Source organism: Pleurodeles waltl, chromosome 6, assembly GCF_031143425.1.
Source record: "Pleurodeles waltl isolate 20211129_DDA chromosome 6, aPleWal1.hap1.20221129, whole genome shotgun sequence".
In the NCBI taxonomy this organism is placed as follows: domain Eukaryota; kingdom Metazoa; phylum Chordata; class Amphibia; order Caudata; family Salamandridae; genus Pleurodeles; species Pleurodeles waltl.
In genome coordinates this window covers 1,154,554,411-1,154,572,966 of record NC_090445.1, presented here as the reverse complement: position 1 = coordinate 1,154,572,966, position 18,556 = coordinate 1,154,554,411, and positions in this window count along the sequence as shown.

Here is an 18,556-nt window from a genome sequence, read left to right as displayed (position 1 = left end):
GGACACTTTCAAGGACATTGAACCACGGAAAAGAGAACTTTTGACCTGATGAACGTGCCAGAAAATGAAGTAACCCCGGATGTGCCACCTATGAAAAGCGTCAATTATGAAGACCAATCAAAATGTTAAGAACTATCATGAAATGACAAGTGCATTACTTAATGTATAAATGGATAGGTTGAAGATAGTGGGGTGAAGTGACTATCCAATAGAATTTTGGGGGAAGGTATTGCCAAAAGGGGATAAAAACTCATGACACAGGAGACTCGAGAGCACTAGGTAGGGAATGATATCGATTGCATCCAGAAACTCTGTCACTCTGTTTGGTGATTTGAGACTTAGACAAAACCATCCTCACCCATAGACTGCCCCATTTATACTTTCCTCCTTATGAGGGAAGTGCCTCTGCCCCTAGATGAAGTAGACTGACGGCGATCTAACTGATGTCCTGAAGACGAAGACTGATCCTGTATGCTGACCTATTCCGAGGAGGGTAATTATGTTACTGCTATTGGAATTCATCTGTTTGCCTTTCTTTCTAGGTACCAACTGCTGTGTATTTTTGATTAGTGGCCTTAGTTAGATGTTTTCCAAATTGATGTTCTAAATTGTTTTGCATGAAGCCCAACATGCTAATGCTGATTAGTGGTTAGATGAGATATTCTTTTGGACTGACAAACGGACATGACTGATGTTGTGCCAGGCTGAACTAAGACGTATATACTACTCTATGTACTCTGATTTGTATATTTCATGTATTAGTGTCTTAATGGTTGTCGTTTTTGCATTGTCAAATCTTATCACAGTTGCCATATCGTGACTATGTTTGTTTGCTTCTTGCTATTGAGATGAATACATCTGCTGTTAGATTGTAATCAATAGGGAATAAAATTCACAAAACTTTAACAGAGGTGTGGTTATTCGTGACTGAAAGGTCATGGTTGCGCCAATAGTTTTAACCAATGTCTAAATTGAGATATGTTGTGGTGATATACATTGATAACATTATTGATATATTGCTTGATATTCTGATCAGTTATCTCGTCTTACGGTGTCTCACCACTGGGTCAAAAGATTCATCGGCCTAAAACGAGTCCTAATGTATATAAATTAATATAGAAGGACGCGTTAGCAGTTCTGGTAGCAGAGCGACGGTTTGGCCCTTGGGGGCCCTCGGACGGAGATTCATTGTTCAATTTGTTTTTTTTGTGATAATGCAATTTGGAGGAATGATGGGTTGCTAAGCTCGCCATGGCTTTCCCGGGATCTTGGAGCCTGCCTAAATGAGTTGGGAATGTTGTCGGCGCCATAGTGTGTGTGTGTGTAAGGAAATGCCTCCTTGGCATGGTTACCCCCTAACTTTTTGCCTTTGCTGATGCTATGTTTTGAATTGAAAGTGTGCTGAGGCCTGCTAACCAGGCCCCAGCACCAGTGTTCTTTCCCTAACCTGTACTTTTGTATCCACAATTGGCACACCCTGGCATCCAGGTAAGGCCCTTGTAACGGGTACCTCTGGTACCAAGGGCCCTGATGCCAGGGAAGGTCTCTAAGGGCTGCAACATGTCTTATGCCACCCTGTAGACCCCTCACTCAGCACAGACACACTGCTTGCCAGCCCGTGTGTGCTGGTGAGAACAAAATGAGTAAGTCGACATGGCACTCCCCTCAGGGTGGCATGCCAGCCTCTCACTGCCTATGCAAGTATAGATAAGTCACCCCTCTGATGCCAGTGTACATTTTATTGTGAAATACACCCCAGAGGGCACCTTAGAGGTGCCCCCTGAAACCTTAACCGACTATCTGTGTAGGTTGACTGGTTCCAGCAGCCTGCCACAACCGAGACATGTTGCTGGCCCCATGGGGAGAGTGCCTTTGTCACTCTGAGGCCAGTAACAAAGCCTGCACTGGGTGGAGATGCTAACACCTCCCCCGGGCAGGAGCTGTAACACCTGGCGGTGAGCCTCAAAGGCTCACCCCCTTTGTTCCAGCCCCGCAGGGCACTCCAGCTAGTGGAGTTGCCCACCCCCTCCGGCCACGGCCCCACTTTTGTCGGCAAGGCCGGAGGAAATAATGAGAATAACAAGGAGGAGTCACTGGTCAGTCAGGACAGCCCCTAAGGTGTCCTGGCTGAAGTGACTCTAACTTTTAGAAATCCTCCATCTTGCAGATGGAGGATTCCCCCAATAGGGATAGGATTGTGACCCCCTCCCCTTGGGAGGAGGCACAAAGAGGGTGTACCCACCCTCAGGGCTAGTAGCCATTGGCTACTAACCCCCCAGACCTAAACACGCCCTTAAATTTAGTATTTAAGGGCTTCCCTGAACCTAAGAATTTAGATTCCTGCAACTTACCAAAGAAGAAGACTGCTGAGCTGAAAACCCCTGCAGAAGAAGAAATAAGACACCAACTGCTTTGGCCCCAGTCCTACCGGCCTGTGTTCTGCCTTCTAAAGAAACCTGCTCCAGCGACGCTTTCTCCAGGACCAGCGACCTCTGAATCCTCAGAGGACTGCCCTGCTTCAAGAGGAACAAGAAACTCCCGAGGACAGCGGCCCTGTTCCAAAAAGACTGCAACTTTGTTTCAGAGGAGCAGATTTAAAGACCCCTGCAATCCCCGCAAGAAGCGTGAGACTTGCAACACTGCACCCGGGGACCCCGACTCGACTGGTGGAGAACCAACACCTCAGGGAGGACCCTCCGGCGACTCCGAGACTGTGAGTAACCAAAGTTGTCCCCCCTGAGCCCCCACAGTGACGCCTGCAGAGGGAATCCCCAGGCTCCCCCTGACCGCGACTGCCTGACTCTAAAATCCCGATGGCTGGAAAAGACCCTGCACCCGCAGCCCCCAGCACCTGAAGGATCGGAACTTCAGTGCAGGAGTGACTCCCAGGAGGCCCTCTCCCTTGCCCAGGTGGTGGCTACCCCGAGGAGCCCCCCCCTTGCCTGCCTGCATCGCTGAAGAGACCCCTTGGTCTCCCATTGATTTACATTGGAAACCCAACGCTTGTTTCTACACTGCACCCGGCCGCCCCAGTGCCGCTGAGGGTGTACTTTTTGTGTGAACTTGTGTCCCCCCCGGTGCCCTACAAAACCCCCCTGGTCTGCCCCCCGAAGACGCGGGTACTTACCTGCTGGCAGACTGGAACCGGGGAACCCCCTTCTCTCCATTGAAGCCTATGCGTTTTGGGCACCGCTTTGAACTCTGCACCTGACCGGCCCTGAGCTGCTGGTGTGGTAACTTTGGGGTTGCTCTGAACCCCCAACGGTGGGCTACCTTGGACCCCAATCTTAACCCCATAGGTGGTTTACTTACCTGCAAAACCTAACAATACTTTACCTCCCCCAGGAACTGTGAAAATTGCACTGTGTCCACTTTTAAAACAGATATTTGTGTTTTATGTGAAAAGTATATATGCTACTGTAATTATTCAAAGTTCCTAAAGTACTTACCTGCAATACCTTTCAAATGAGATATTACATGTATAATTTGAACCTGTGGTTCTTAAAATAAACTAAGAGAAGATATTTTTCTATAACAAAAACCTATTGGCTGGAATTGTCTCTGAGTGTGTGTTCCTCATTTATTGCCTGTGTGTATGTACAACAAATGCTTAACACTACTCCTTTGATAAGCCTACTGCTCGACCACACTACCACAAAATAGAGCATTAGTATTATCTCTTTTTGCCACTATCTTACCTCTAAGGGGAACCCTTGGACTCTGTACATACTATTCCTTACTTTGAAATAGTGCATACAGAGCCAACTTCCTACAGTGTGGTTAGGGTCTTTTGCGCTTGCCTAAAGCTTAGGCATCTTGCAGATGGTTGTGGAAAATTTTGTGTATTTAGGCCAAATTAAGTGTTGTTTAGAAGGAGTGGGCGTACTCCATAGTATGAGAGTAGGGAAGTCGGCGTACTTCATGTGAATGTAGCGCTTGTTGCTCAAAATTATCCACGTGGTTGGTTGTTGTACATGGACCTGTCGAGGTCTAAGACTCCGGAGTATGATGATAAATGTGGTTTATGTTGTAATCTGTGCAGTTTAGTAGGTCAATCGGGCGTGGTTGACAAGTCGAGTTTGAGTCATAACGCATGAATGAAACCTTCGATGGAGATTTGACAAATTCTAAAGTGCACTAGAAGGAGTCATTGACAAGTCGAGAGTAGAATTTGCGGGTCGAATTCTGCTTGTGTATGCGAGAACTGAGAAGGAGAGAGTAGCGGCCGAGGCTTCAAGTGAAATCTCTGTAAAGTTCTGAAGCGAATGTGTTACCTTCCTGTAGTAAACCGGCAGATTTGTGTTGTTTTTGAGGTGCTCGCAATAATTTTGCATTAGTTTGTGTGAGTTGTAAGGGTCAATGAGGAGCGGACAAGCCGCAAGACTTTGTCAGCTGCAGTGTGTGTGAGTGTGACGTCAGTGGTGCCGTGCTGAGATAGGTCAGATGTCGAGAGGGGTCGCGCACGGATTGGCTGCCGTCCTTGAGAGGCAATAGGTTGAGAAAGGGCAGGTGAAGAGTGTCCTGAGCACTAAGCCATTTCAGATTGAATACAAATAAGAGGATTGTAAAAATGAATTTTATCAAAGCATTCAAGAGCGCTCTAAAGGGAGATGTATACATTGTCGCAACCAATGGGGAACCTAGACCACCTGAGGGTACTCCGGCTTATACGGTTGTGGAAGAAAAGGGTGTTGCACCTTGTTTATGGATGAAACAATGGTGTAAATTAACAGAGAAAGAGGGGTGTTTAGCGTTTCCAGAACATGGGACGTTCAATCCAAAGGTTCTAGAAAATTTGAGGTGGATGTTAAGTACACAACAGCCACCTCCAAGACCGGCACAATATGAGGCTTTAGCGATTTGGGACCTAATGGCTCTTAAACATAGACAAGAAAGGTTTCAGAGAAGGCTGAAGAGGGCAGAAAAATCTTATGCAGAGGCAAGGTGGGACAATAAAAGTAAAATGTGGAGAAGGGGAATCGTAGATGGGCTGAAGTTGTTCCCAGCAATAACTCAGGGAGAAGAGATGCAGGGAAGGAAAGCCTCCTGTAAGACCGATAAGGACTCAGGCAAAACTAAAGAAAATAAAAGATCCTGGGAAGAAGACGATGATTCAGACGATGAGGAGTTTATGGATAGATTGTTACATGATCGCCAGCCACCGTATGCGGTGAGCGACAGTGCTCCAAGCACTAGCTTGGATCCTGGGAACCAGACGCAGGAGAAGGGAGTTACTGATCCGGTACAGACTAGCGATACAGCTTTGACACAGAATGGTGTCAGTGTACCCACTGCACCCGACATGCCGATACAGTTGCAGCCTCCACCACAGATAAAGAGAATCTATCCTGATGTCCCGGTGCTTGAAACTACTACGAATTTGATTGTGCCACCAGACCCCATATATACAAAGCCAAAATTAATACAGATTGAATCCACTCCGAAGCTAATGTCTCAACCCCCACAGTTGATGCCAGGGTATAATCCTGTAGCGGGACCGCCATTAGTACTGGTTCCAGGTACATTGGAACAGACCTATGGCGTTGCTGCTCCAAGAGGTCTGGGTCCGGGTCAGACACCTGCCGCTATATCGTTACCTATTACTGTTGGTCCCCCAGTGCCGTTGTATGCACAAGGTAAATCAGGGGTGTGTGATCAGGGAGTGATGACTCAGGAAACGATAAGAGGAGGGCCTATGGGAACTCCACAGATAATGGCTCCTGGAGAGCAAGTAACTGAGACACCGAGATCCTTAATAGACCTTAGTCCAGTGGGGGCACCTCTCGAAGCCATGCGTCAAGCAGGATTGGGAGTTTTAACTCCCCAAACCATGAGAACAAATACCTCGCATTCTCCAGTGATACATACAGGGAATATTTCACTGCAGGGTTTTACAGTACAACAGTTAAATGAATGGTTAGAGAAAACATACACTTCACAAAAGACTGCAGTGACTACAATTGGACCAGAGAAAGAGAAACAAGATGAATGCCTGAACTTTGTGCGACTAGGAACGGAAGCTGCCGAGTTAGTAGAAGGGACAATGGGAGTAAATAGATTGGAGTCATACACAGAGGCGAAATTGTGATACTTATGCCCCAAGATTACCAAGGAGGTAGGCAAAGTACATCAGAGATTAGCGAACTTGGCAGACAAATATAATATTGACATCGGAAACACTAAGCATTTGAAAAGGAGTTACAGACTAGATTTTGATTCAAAAGATTTTGAACACATAAGATCCGCAGGCATGAAAGCACATTTCAGAGAATTGTTGCAGAGTGCGCAAATTTGGGGTGCATTGGAGAAATGGGAAGGCAGATGAGCAAAGAAAAGGGGTAAAGGAAAGGGTGATAGCCCAGGGTCTAGTCAAGCCAAGATCTCGCCTGATTTGGAATCAGTGAAAATATTGCCTATGAGAGAAACAGCTGGTGGTGTTTTAGTGCATGTGCCGTGGTCTAGAGGAGATATTTTGTCTTTTACGAATGATTATCCTAGATTGAGAGAGAAGCCGATTGAATGGTATCAACAAACGGATAGGTTTGTGAAGCTTGCAAAGTGTCTTTGGGAAGACTTGAACACTCTGTTTGAGATCATTGTTCCGCCTGATTTTTGGCTTGAGTGCAAAAGAGGGGTAGGTTGGCCAACAGAAGAGCCGGCAAGAGATAAGGTGACCGGAGCGCCTTCAGAAGAAGTGATGAAGTATTATCATAAAGTGATTGAATTTTTGAAGCAAAAGGTGTCGCCGAAGGTAACTGATTGGCAGAAAATCGACAGGACCTCTCAAGAGGTTAAGGAGTCAATACATGCTTACTACGAGAGATTGTTGAAAGCGTTCAAACATTACAGTGGAACTGAGACTATTGAACCAAAAGACATGAATGACCTTGTGTTCAGATTTGTTGAAGGGCTGAGACCAGAGGTTAGCCAGATGATTAAGAATCATTTGATTTGTTGGCAAGCAAAGCCAATTGATGAGGTGCTGCAGTATGCGAAATACTGTAGTGATGAAATCGAGTTGAAGCAGAAAAAGTTGAAAGAGAAAGTGATGGTGATGCAGATAAGGGCTGCACAGGCAGGAATACAGGGAAATGGAGTTCAGCAGATGATACAACAGCAACCGCAAATGAATGGTGTGTTTCAAGCACAGCCGAGAGGTAGAGGTCTGTGACAGGGAGTCCTCAAAGAAGTCTTGAGCAGTCCATGTAACTCACCCATCATGGGTTTAAAGAAGCCCTGTGGGAAGGTTCGAATTGTGCAAGACTTGCGGAAAATAAATGAAATTGTGATAAAATGCTGCCCTGTGGTACTTAACCCAGCAGTAATAATGTTCCAGGTTCCCTGTGATGCTGAATGGTTTACCGTACTAGACCTATCACAAGCTTTCTTTTCGATACCTCTCCATGAGGATAGCCAATTTTTGTTCAGTTTTAAAATACTGGATAAGGTGTACTGTTGGTGCAGAATTCCTCAAGGGTTCTCAGAGTCACCATCCATTTTCAATCAGATATTGAAAAAGGATTTGGAACCACTTGTGCTGCCTTTTAATTCGACTCTTGTGCAGTACATTGATGATTTGCTAATTGCATCCAAGACAAGAGACGGTTGTAAATACGACACCATTGCATTACTGAATCATCTGGGAAAAAATGGACACAAGGTGTCACCCAGAAAGTTACAATATTGTCAGAAAGAAGTAAAATACTTGGGACACTGAATTGAGAAAGGATCCAGAAGAATATCTAAGGAGAGAATAACAGCTGTTTTGCAAATGAATCCTCCAATGACAAAAAGAGATGTCAGAATGTTTTTGGGAATGGTGGGCTACTGTCGTCAGTGGATACCCAATTTCTCAATCATCTCAAAGCCACTGATAAAATTGACAGGAAAGGAAGTCAAGGATGAGCCATATGCAATAACCTTGTCAAAAGATGAGCTTGAGTCATTCGTAGAATTAAAAGAATGCATGTGCAGGGCACCAGCATTAGGAATGCCAGATTATGAAAGGCCTTTTCTGTTTTTTTGTCATGAACGTGATGCTTGTTCTTTGTCTGTCTTGACACAGGTCCACGGAGATGCAAATTGCACTGTAGCATATTTTTCAGCTACTTGGGACCCTGTCGCAGCAGCCTTACCAGGTTGTTTGCGGGCAGTTGCAGCAGTTGGCCAGAGCCTTTTACAATGTGAAGGCATAGTCATGGGATACCTTCTGACAGTAATGGTTCCACATTCAGTTGAAATTCTTTTGACACGAACTAAGACTCAACACATGACAAATGCACGTCTAACTAGATATGAGACGATCATATTGGGGTCGCCAAATGTCACCCTCAAAAGATGCACTGTGCTGAACCCGGCAACTTTACTTCCTAATGAAAATACTGAAATCAAAGACGGGGAAGAATTTGAACATGATTGTCTTGAAGTGACAGAGTTGTGCACCAAGCCTCGTCCTGATATTCAGGACACTCAACTGAAAGAAAATGATTGCATTATGTTTGTTGATGGGTCCTGTCTAAGAGATTCAGCAGCGACATTGAGAGCTGGTTACGCGGTATGTACCATATCAGGCATTGTCGAAGCCTCCTGGCTTGAAAAAGTGTTCTCTGCACAAGTGGCAGAATTAATTGCCCTTACTAAAGCATGTCATGCAGCTGTAAATTTGAAAGTCACTATCTATACTGACAGCAGATACGGATTTGGAATTGTGCATGACTTTGGCCAACTTTGGTCACAGAGGGGTTTTATGACCTCCTCTGGTTCCCCTGTGAAAAACGGTGAACAAATACGATACTTGTTGCATGCGATTCAGTTACCTCAAGAGATTGCCGTGGTAAAGTGTAGTGCTCACATCAGATCACAAGATTTTGTGTCAATGGGAAACGGTTATGCAGATCAAGTTGCAAGATTTTGTGCATTAAACTGTATATTGTTTAAGGAACAATGGGAATTTGTACCACAAACTGAAAACGACATAAATTTAAATATGACATTACGAGTAGTTGACACCTTAGATGAACTGAAAACATTACAAGGTCGTCCAAACAAAGAGGAGAAACGCTCTTGGCAAAGAATGCAATGCGTGCAAAGAGCTGATGACTTATGGGTTTCAGATGAGGGAAAATTGTTTTTGCCAAATAGCCTTTTGTCGCAATTTGCCCGGCTATACCATGGGCAGGCACATTTAGGAAGGGATGCCATGATCAGGTCCTTTAAAATTGATTGGTTTAATCCAAAATTCAGACATGCTGCAGAAATTACCTGCCACAGGTGCGTCATCTGTCAACAGATGAACGCTGGAAAAGGAACTGTGGTAACTTTGAGCCACATTGGGAGAGCTGGAGGTCCATTCAACAAAATGCAAATGGATTTTATTGAAATGCCTGTTTGTGGAGGATTGAAGTACCTGTTGGTGATTGTGTGTGTTTTCAGTCATTGGATTGAGGCATATCCCACACGTAGGAATGACAGTCTTACAGTTGCAAAACTACTACTCAGAGAACTGATACCCAGATTCGGGTTTCCGGTTTCTATAGAATCAGATAGGGGTAGACATTTCGACAATGAGGTGATTAAACTTCTATGTGCCGCACTCAACATTGAACAAAAGCTGCATTGTAGCTACCGCCCTGAAGCATCAGGACTAGTTGAGCAGATGAATGGTACTTTGAAATCAAGGATGGCAAAAATGTGTGCAGCAACAAACATGAAATGGCCAGATGCCTTGCCGCTAGTACTGATGTCTATGAGAAATACCCTAGACAAGAAAACGGGACTGTCCCCCCATGAAATTCTCATGAGCAGAGCAATGAGATTACCAGCAGTACCTGCAAATGCACTAGTGAATATTACAGATGATATGGTGTTGGATTACTGCAAAGGTTTGGCTGACGTGATTCGCTCTTTTTCTCACCAGGTGGAAGCTAACACATTACCACCAATTGGCGATCCAGGTCATTCTCTACAAGCTGGAGATTGGGTGGTTGTCAAGAAGCACGTAAGGAAATCGTGTCTGGAGCAACTCTGGAAAGGGCCGTATCAAGTAATATTGACGACTACCAGTGCTGTGAAGTGTGCCAGGGTTCCCAACTGGATACATGCCAGTCACACGAAAAAGGTAACGTGTCCTGTTGAAGAGGAACTTGAAGTTTCCAGTACAGCAACTTCAAGGAGAGAAGTCTCAGAGTCGGAGATCAGTCAAGAAGAAACTGAGACTACTGGAGAGCCCACTGAGAACAGCCTTGTCCCTCAAACAGTCAATGAGTTCGAGAGAGGTGACAGAGTGCCTATCTCAGTAGAGGCAGCAGGAGAACTAAGTCAAGGAGAGGTTGTCCCAGAAGTAGACGAATATGGGTTAGAATCTGAACCCAACACTGAAACAGAAGAAGATAGAGAAGGAGAAACTATAGATACAAATCAGAACGTGTCAAAATCTCCCGAACCAGTCGCAGGTCCGTCAAGAAGAAACACCATATCACAAGAGGAGGGTGCTGTCCAACGTCCTGAAGGGAAACATCGAGAAAAGACACATAGAGGTGATAATTGGCCAGATAAGTCATATCTGAAAATAAAAGAAGTATCGAATGACACCATAGTAGAAGAGAGTGACGTCACACAAGCTGACGATCTGAGTGAAGGAGAACAACAGGAGGAACGACGAGTAAAGAGGAAAAGAATTGCGAACAGAAGATATACAGGTCTTGAATGGGCATATGCTACAACATCTGAATGGCAACAAGAATTCCTAGCATTTTGTTTTGATCGAGAAGTAACAGGCCAGTATTACGGTACCTGAACAAAAACTTAAGGAAGATTTGGCCAAGTTTGAAGATTTTGTAAACTAAAGAAAGAGACTCTAGAAAATTACTGGAAGTGACATTAAAACCGGATTTGACTTAAAAGAACCTGATTACGACAAGCTGCTAACCTGAATTGACAAAAAGGGGTCCTGGAGTGAGTGAAGACGCTGTAATTACGCAAAATAATCTTTTTTTTTCCCTCTCTTCTTTTTCCTCGAGTTGATTGTCGATCTGCTATTCTGATTCTATACAAACATGGCTTACAATAGAAATAGTAGCAAGGGAAGTAAGGTGTGTGGTTGGTTAAGTCTTATAATAGGTATCATGTGTGCAGTGATAATTGTGGGAGTGATTATAGGAATGCCATGGATAGAGAAAGAAACTATTAACGCTACTACTAACACCTTGGGAAAAATTTGAGCAGGATGCAAGACATATACATGAGGGAACTAATGCAAAAGGGGAACTTTCTACTAATGTCTTCTATTGCTTACTAAATGAATATGTGGAAACTATGGATGCGAAAAATTGTTACATATGTACTAAAATTCCTTCGTCTGTACAGGAGGGAGTTACTTATCATAGCCTCCCTCTTACCTATGGAATTAGTTGTAGCTTGCTACTAACAAGATTCTATAATCAAGAGCATGTGCAATACTTTTATTCAAATTTAGATGTTGTGTTTTCTTTGGTGCCTGTGATTGAGTTTTTGAATAAATTAGCTAAAGAGCATGATATAAAAATAGTTTGGGGATTCTTTGAGCCAGCACTTACATTTGGAACTGGTAATGCACATCGCAACAATTTGACTTGTTTACTATCGCCTGTAGAGAAAAGCTTTTTAGATCACACAGATGATAGACGCAAAGCACTGAAAGAAAGATTAGAAAAAGGGTTAGAGAAACGTACATATGCAAATGATTATGCTTACACTGCAATCAAGACACAAGGCAAACAAGCTATAGATGCATTACATGTAGGTAGGCTTTGTATATATAGGCCAATTTGTTTGTGGGAACAAGTGAATGCAGACATGTGTTTTTGTTTCAGAGCAAATGGACCTTTATGCTGAATGGACAAGACCCAGCGATTCCTGGAATCTATTACATCTGTGGGTTAAATGCTTATTACCATCTCCCTAAGGGATGGTATGGGACATGTTATTTGGGTATAGTATTGCCAAAGATATACCAAATCGATGACTTAAAGCAAATACCTAAAACATCTGAATTACAACATCCTAGACAAAAACGAGAATCAGTGGCGGCTGTCATTGGTGATATATTTGGAGCTATAATCCCATCAGTAGGGGTTATAATCCCATCCGTAGGGGTTATCTTGAATTCTATGAAAATTCAAAGGTTGTCTACTATATTGGATAACATGTTGACAAATTTTACAGGAGCTATACTCCTTATGGATACTGAACTTGCTGCAGAAAGAGCTATGACTCTCCAAAATCGGCTTGCTTTAGACATTCTTTTAGCTAAGAGTGGAGGGGTTTGCAAAATGCTTAATGAGCGTCATTGTTGTTCATTTATTCCAGATAACAGTAAGAAAATTAGAAGCATGCTTACTAACCTTACTAAAGATAGTGCAGACTTGAAGGATCTGAAAGAACCCGGTATTTGGGAGAAATTTGGGAAAGGAATTGCCCGAGTGGGAAGCTGGTTTACCAACATTTGGAATGGGGTACTTGCAAAAATTATGATGGGTCTATTAATTGTTTTGGTTTGTCTATTAGGATTATGGGGGGCATGTAAAATTAATGACAAAGTAAAAAGAAATTGGACCAAAAGAGCCAGACAAAATGAAAAAAGTGAAAGCGAGAAAAAGTTCAATGAAATATGGGAAAGTTCTCATAAAGGGCAAGATGTTGAAATGCGCATAATGTGTAAAGTGAAAAACTAAACTAAAGAAAGATTTGTGATGACGAGCATCATCAGAGGAGGGACTGAGAGAGCGTAATCTAAATATTATCTATTTTTTTATGTGAAATGCTTATATCTAACAATGCTGCATTAATAATATTATACATTGAAACGTATTTAACATAGAAGAATTATTGTACGCATACACTAACAAATTTTTTTTTGCATTATGAACTAATCGAATAATGTTAACACGTACGAAGATTGCATTTATTAGAATCCATAAGCCTTAAGTTAGTGTGAGTCAAAGAACTGGCTATGTAGCCCTCATATTAAAGCATATTTTGTCTGTTTCTCCAGTGTGCTGACTTACAAAAGGGCCATGACCCAGCATTTGTTCTCTACTTCGTTTATTTGCAACAATACTAAATTTTCTCATCCGCATGCTAGCTGTTTAGTAATAAAGTTATACGCTTTGCAACAAAATATGGACACTTTCAAGGACATTGAACCACAGAAAAGAGAACTTTTGACCTGATGAATGTGCCAGAAAATGAAGTAACCCCGGATGTGCCACCTACGAAAAGCGTCATTTATGAAGACCAATCAAAATGTTAAGAACTATCATGAAATGACAAGTGCATTACTTAATGTATAAATTGATAGGTTGAAGATAGTGGGGTGAAGTGACTATCCAATAGAATTTTGGGGGAAGGTATTGCCAAAAGGGGATAAAAACTCATGACACAGGAGACTCGAGAGCACTAGGTAGGGAATGATATCGATTGCATCCAGAAACTCTGTCACTCTATTTGGTGATTTGAGACTTAGACAAAACCATCCTCACCCATAGACTGCCCCATTTATACTTTCCTCCTTATGAGGGAAGTGCCCCTGCCCCTAGATGAAGTAGACTGACGCCGATCTAACTGATGTCCTGAAGACGAAGACTGATCCTGTATGCTGACCTATTCCGAGGAGGGTAATTATGTTACTGCTATTGGAATTCATCTGTTTGCCTTTCTTTCTAGGTACCAACTGCTGTGTATTTTTGATTAGTGGCCTTAGTTAGATGTTTTCCAAATTGATGTTCTAAATTGTTTTGCATGAAGCCCAACATGCTAATGCTGATTGGTGGTTAGATGAGATATTCTCTTGGACTGACAAACGGACATGACTGACGTTGTGCCATGCTGAACTAAGACGTATATACTACTCTATGTACTCTGATTTGTATATTTCATGTATTAGTGTCTTAATGGTTGTCGTTTTTGCATTGTCAAATCTTATCACAGTTGCCATATCGTGACTATGTTTGTTTGCTTCTTGCTATTGAGATGAATACATCTGCTGTTAGATTGTAATCAATAGGGAATAAAATTCACAAAACTTCAACAGAGGTGTGGTTATTCGTGACTGAAAGGTCATGGTTGCACCGATAGTTTTAACCAATGTCTAAATTGAGATATGTTGTGGTGATATACATTGATAACATTATTGATATATTGCTCGATATTCTGATCAGTTATCTCGTCTTACGGTGTCTCACCACTGGGTCAAAAGATTCATCGGCCTAAAACGAGTCCTAATGTATATAAATTAATATAGAAGGACGCGTTAGCAGTTCAATAAGACGTTTTAACAACTGAGCCTTGACCAAACAATCTTTTATAGTCAAAACCTCATGCTCACACTCTTCATTCCTAGTAAAACCTTCTCCTTTTCTCAAAAGCTCCCTGATGGCATATGATTTGCTGAAAAAATCTATGATGACTTTAGAGTTAAACTCCGCCATGCCCAAAACATTTGTGCATCTTCTTTCTTAGTGAGGACATTCAAACCAAGAATGTTAACTAACTTCTCTTTGGGACAAACACCATTCTTAGAGCTCACATGCCTCATATATGTTATCCCCTCATAAGCAAACGTATATTTGTCCACTCTCAAAATAATGCCTTTGTCTCGGCAAATGTCCAATACTGGTCTAATAGTATTCATGTGATCATCAAGATCTGATGTCTGATTGTAGACAAGTACGTGATCCTGAAACACCTCACATGGGGTAGATGTCCTAATAAACTTGACTACTGCACTGCCAAATAAAAAAAAACAAAAGGCATGCAATTAAATGTAAAACACTCTAAAGGAGTGATGAAAGATGTAAAATCTTTTGACTCACCAGTTAATTTAACCTGATGCTAAGCAGAAAAACTACAGAAATATTTATCTCCAATGAGTAGACTGATCATTGCAGTAATATTTGGTAAAGAAAGTGTGCCCTCCACTACTTGCTCATTAAGGTGCCTCAAGAGCAAACCATTGTATAGCTTTCACACAGGTTACATGATTCCCTCAGTACATAGATTCTCCAACACTTGTTAAACTTGACTCACTAAAGTAAAGGGCTCGTTTCTAACTTTCTAACTTTACCAGTAACAGGAATTGCATTAGGCTTCAGACAAAAACAATTAATGTACACTTTAAATAACACCCAACTTTATCTGAAAATGCTTCAGGAAAAAGTTGTCCAATAAATCAACTTTGTGTACCAACACCTGAGGATTAGCATTAGAATCAAGGTGTATTCCCATATTTTTCTTGTGGCCAACTCAAAATTGTATTCCCTTTGACTTACAGATATATTTTCTCAGTGTCATGTTTTCCCCTGAATTCAATATTTGCTTCACAATAACCCAATACATTATATGGGCTTACCACCATAACTAAATGGAAATATGTCAGGCTCTTGTATGTTTACTTGTTCTTTTAAGTAACATTCAAAATCACAATCAGAGATCAATGAAAGCTGGGCTCCAGAGTCCATCATCATCTTCACCATCACTCAATTCAAGTTAACTAAATCTGAAGGATGCTCACAAAAAATGTTATCATTATCACGAACAGTGTTATCATTGATCTGAAGAATTACATCCTCATATCGTAAGCAATCTTGTTAATTTTCCCACAAGAAGCAGAACTTTTACTGCATTTGGAAAAGTGCTCCTTTTTGCCACACACTTTACAAGTTACCCCAACGGCGGGACAATATTTGCTGTTAGCTAAATGATAGCGATTACCTGAGCGAAAATCAGAAATTTTTGATTTAATGAAAGTAGATCATTAAGAAAATATTTTTAGAGAGTTTTATGAATATTATCATATTTTACTCAATTTAATAACACAAGCCATTGAATGCTCTATTCTTTTAGCTATGGTAGTATTCTCTGCTAGCTTCGGATTATCCTTAAACCACAATTCTTCTCTGATTTTATCGTTGTTACATTTCAACATGAACTGATCCCTAATACGTTCTTCTACTGGGTCTCATAAGTTACATGTAGAAGCTAAGGGGCATATTTAGGAGCCCCTACCGCCATTCTAATGCCACATTAGAGTCATTTTTTGATGCTAATGTGGCTTTAGAAGGCCAAAAATGCTGCACCATAACTATAAAGTGGTGCAACGCACGCATTGTGCCACTTTGTAACCCTTTGCGCTACATTATGCCTGCGTTAGGCATAATGTGTGCACAGAGGGCGTTCCCCTGTTAGGGGTTCCCAGAGAAATGGCAGAAGGAAATCTAACAGATTTCCTTGTGTAATTTTTTGGCATTTTCAACGCCTGCTCAGAGTAGGTGATAAAAGACGGCATGCCCGTGAATGCAATGGGCCCCATGTACCCTGCAGGATTAGCGCCAACATTTTGTTGCTACTCCTGCAGAGTACATCAATAGCGTAAAGAAAAAAGGACGCCATTGCCCCCTACCCTGCACCATGGTGCATGATATTTTAAATACGGCGCACACATGGTTGCAGTAGGGAGACTATAAAATGGGCAAGAAAAGTGCCACTTTTCTTAAATGCCCCAAATTTTCTAAATACAAGGGCAGCATCTTCCATGGACTCATTGTTAAGCTGCGTCTTCACTCCAAAATGGTATCATTCAAGAATAGTAGAAACTTTACGTAGCAATTCCTTATCCAATTCAAGTAAGGCTGTATCAACCTCATTTAAGTATGTAAAGAGTAACTCTGTGTAATCACCTGATAAATCAGGTAAATTCTCAAAAATCTCCTGATCTTCAGCTCCTAAACAATGTATGAGCATTGAAGTCTTTTTCTCAGTGAAATATTTGAATCACAGACCTTAAATCAATTAATAAATACTTTTTGCCAGTCAGACCAACGTAAAGTTGGGTCTTCAGGTGACAGTAGAAAACAAGCATTTGCAATGCAATAGGTCTCACATTTGCTTTTGTTAGAGCCATTGGCTTTGTAAATGCATAACCGGACTTTTCTTGCCACATAAATTGGTCAACCCTGCTGCATAATTTGATCCTCTCTGCCACATAATTCCAGTGGCCTGCATATAACTAAAGCCTTCCATTTACCTTCATCCTCTATCTGCAGCAAAAAATCAAAAGATTGCCATTATTTATTATATTTTTTATATTATTATTTTGGGTTCCCCTCCAACCTAGTGTGGGGATCCAGAGATGACCTAGACAGAAAGAGCACGTAGTGCGGTGAGGAATGGGCAAAAGGTTTTGTAAAAGGAATGCCCTGCAAAGCATTATATGGGCCGAATTTTGGAGTGCAGCAAATATTGTAGTATCTTGAGTGTAATGCTCAGAACATCCCCTGGAGGGCACCACTAAAAAAATGACATTTGTAGGAAACATGGTCATGTATCCATATAGTCACCCTTAGAGAGCATAACCACATGAAAACAGAATGGCAGAACATAATGCAGTGTAGCCATATATTTAGCCCCAAGAGGGTGTAGTGCATTACACATTTTCAGGCCTAGCAGGCCTACTAGAATAATATTACAAACAAGGCCCTTAAAACACAAACTACTCCCAGCTGTAAAAGAAAAGTTCCAACCATGAGAGAACTTAAAAAGAGACTGACTGGTGGGAGGGGTTATTATTTTGCAGCCCCCCCAACCTAGTGTGGGGACCCAGAGATGCACTTGACACAAAGAATAACTGTAAAGCACAAAATATTCATGGAGGAATCAATTGCATACAAATATTTCAGCGATATTAAGTACTATTAATGTTGTAATTAACCATAAATCAAATTCCATAAATGAATAAATCTTCAAACAGCGTATGATTCGTTTGTCGAAAAATGAAGAATTTTTATATATTCACTGATAATATATTCATCAATATAGCAAAGCAACAAAGTGAATTTTAAGTGTTTTTATACAAACGCACTGCTGACCCCTCTAGTCCACAATCCCTTACATCTGAAGGACAGAGGGAGAGCACCAACCCACCTGACTCTCCAACCACAAAATATTTGAGCCATATATATGCAGTCTTTCAAACAAACATATATCACTCCTAATGGACTCCAGCAGCTCATGCGATGAATTGCGTCATGTAGAGTGTAAGTTCGATGTTTCTATCCCCCAAGGCTCAAATCGTCCATGAGACCATCCTCAGGACAATGTGTCAAAGTGGATTAAATCGCAATAATTGTTGCTTTCTACCTCAACTTCCTAGAAAAGCACTGCTCAATCCTTTTCGTCCGGCACATCCAACGCTAGTCAGTTACTCCAGTATAAAGAAAGGACAATGTAATTTCACCACAGATATGTAAACTTCCACCAGGCTCCAATCAATCATAAAGCTAGACAGAAAGAGTCCATTGTACTGAACATTTAGATGGGTTTCCAATTGTACTAGGACCACCACACGGTGAGTTCTGGGCAAAAACGTTTGTAAAATTAATGCCCTGTAAAGCATTATGGTGCAAGTTTCTGAGTGCAGCGAATATTGTAGTATCTTGATTGTAATGCCCAGAACAGCCCCTAGAGGACACCATAATAAAAATACCATTTGTAAGAAACATGGTCATGTAACCATATAGTCAGC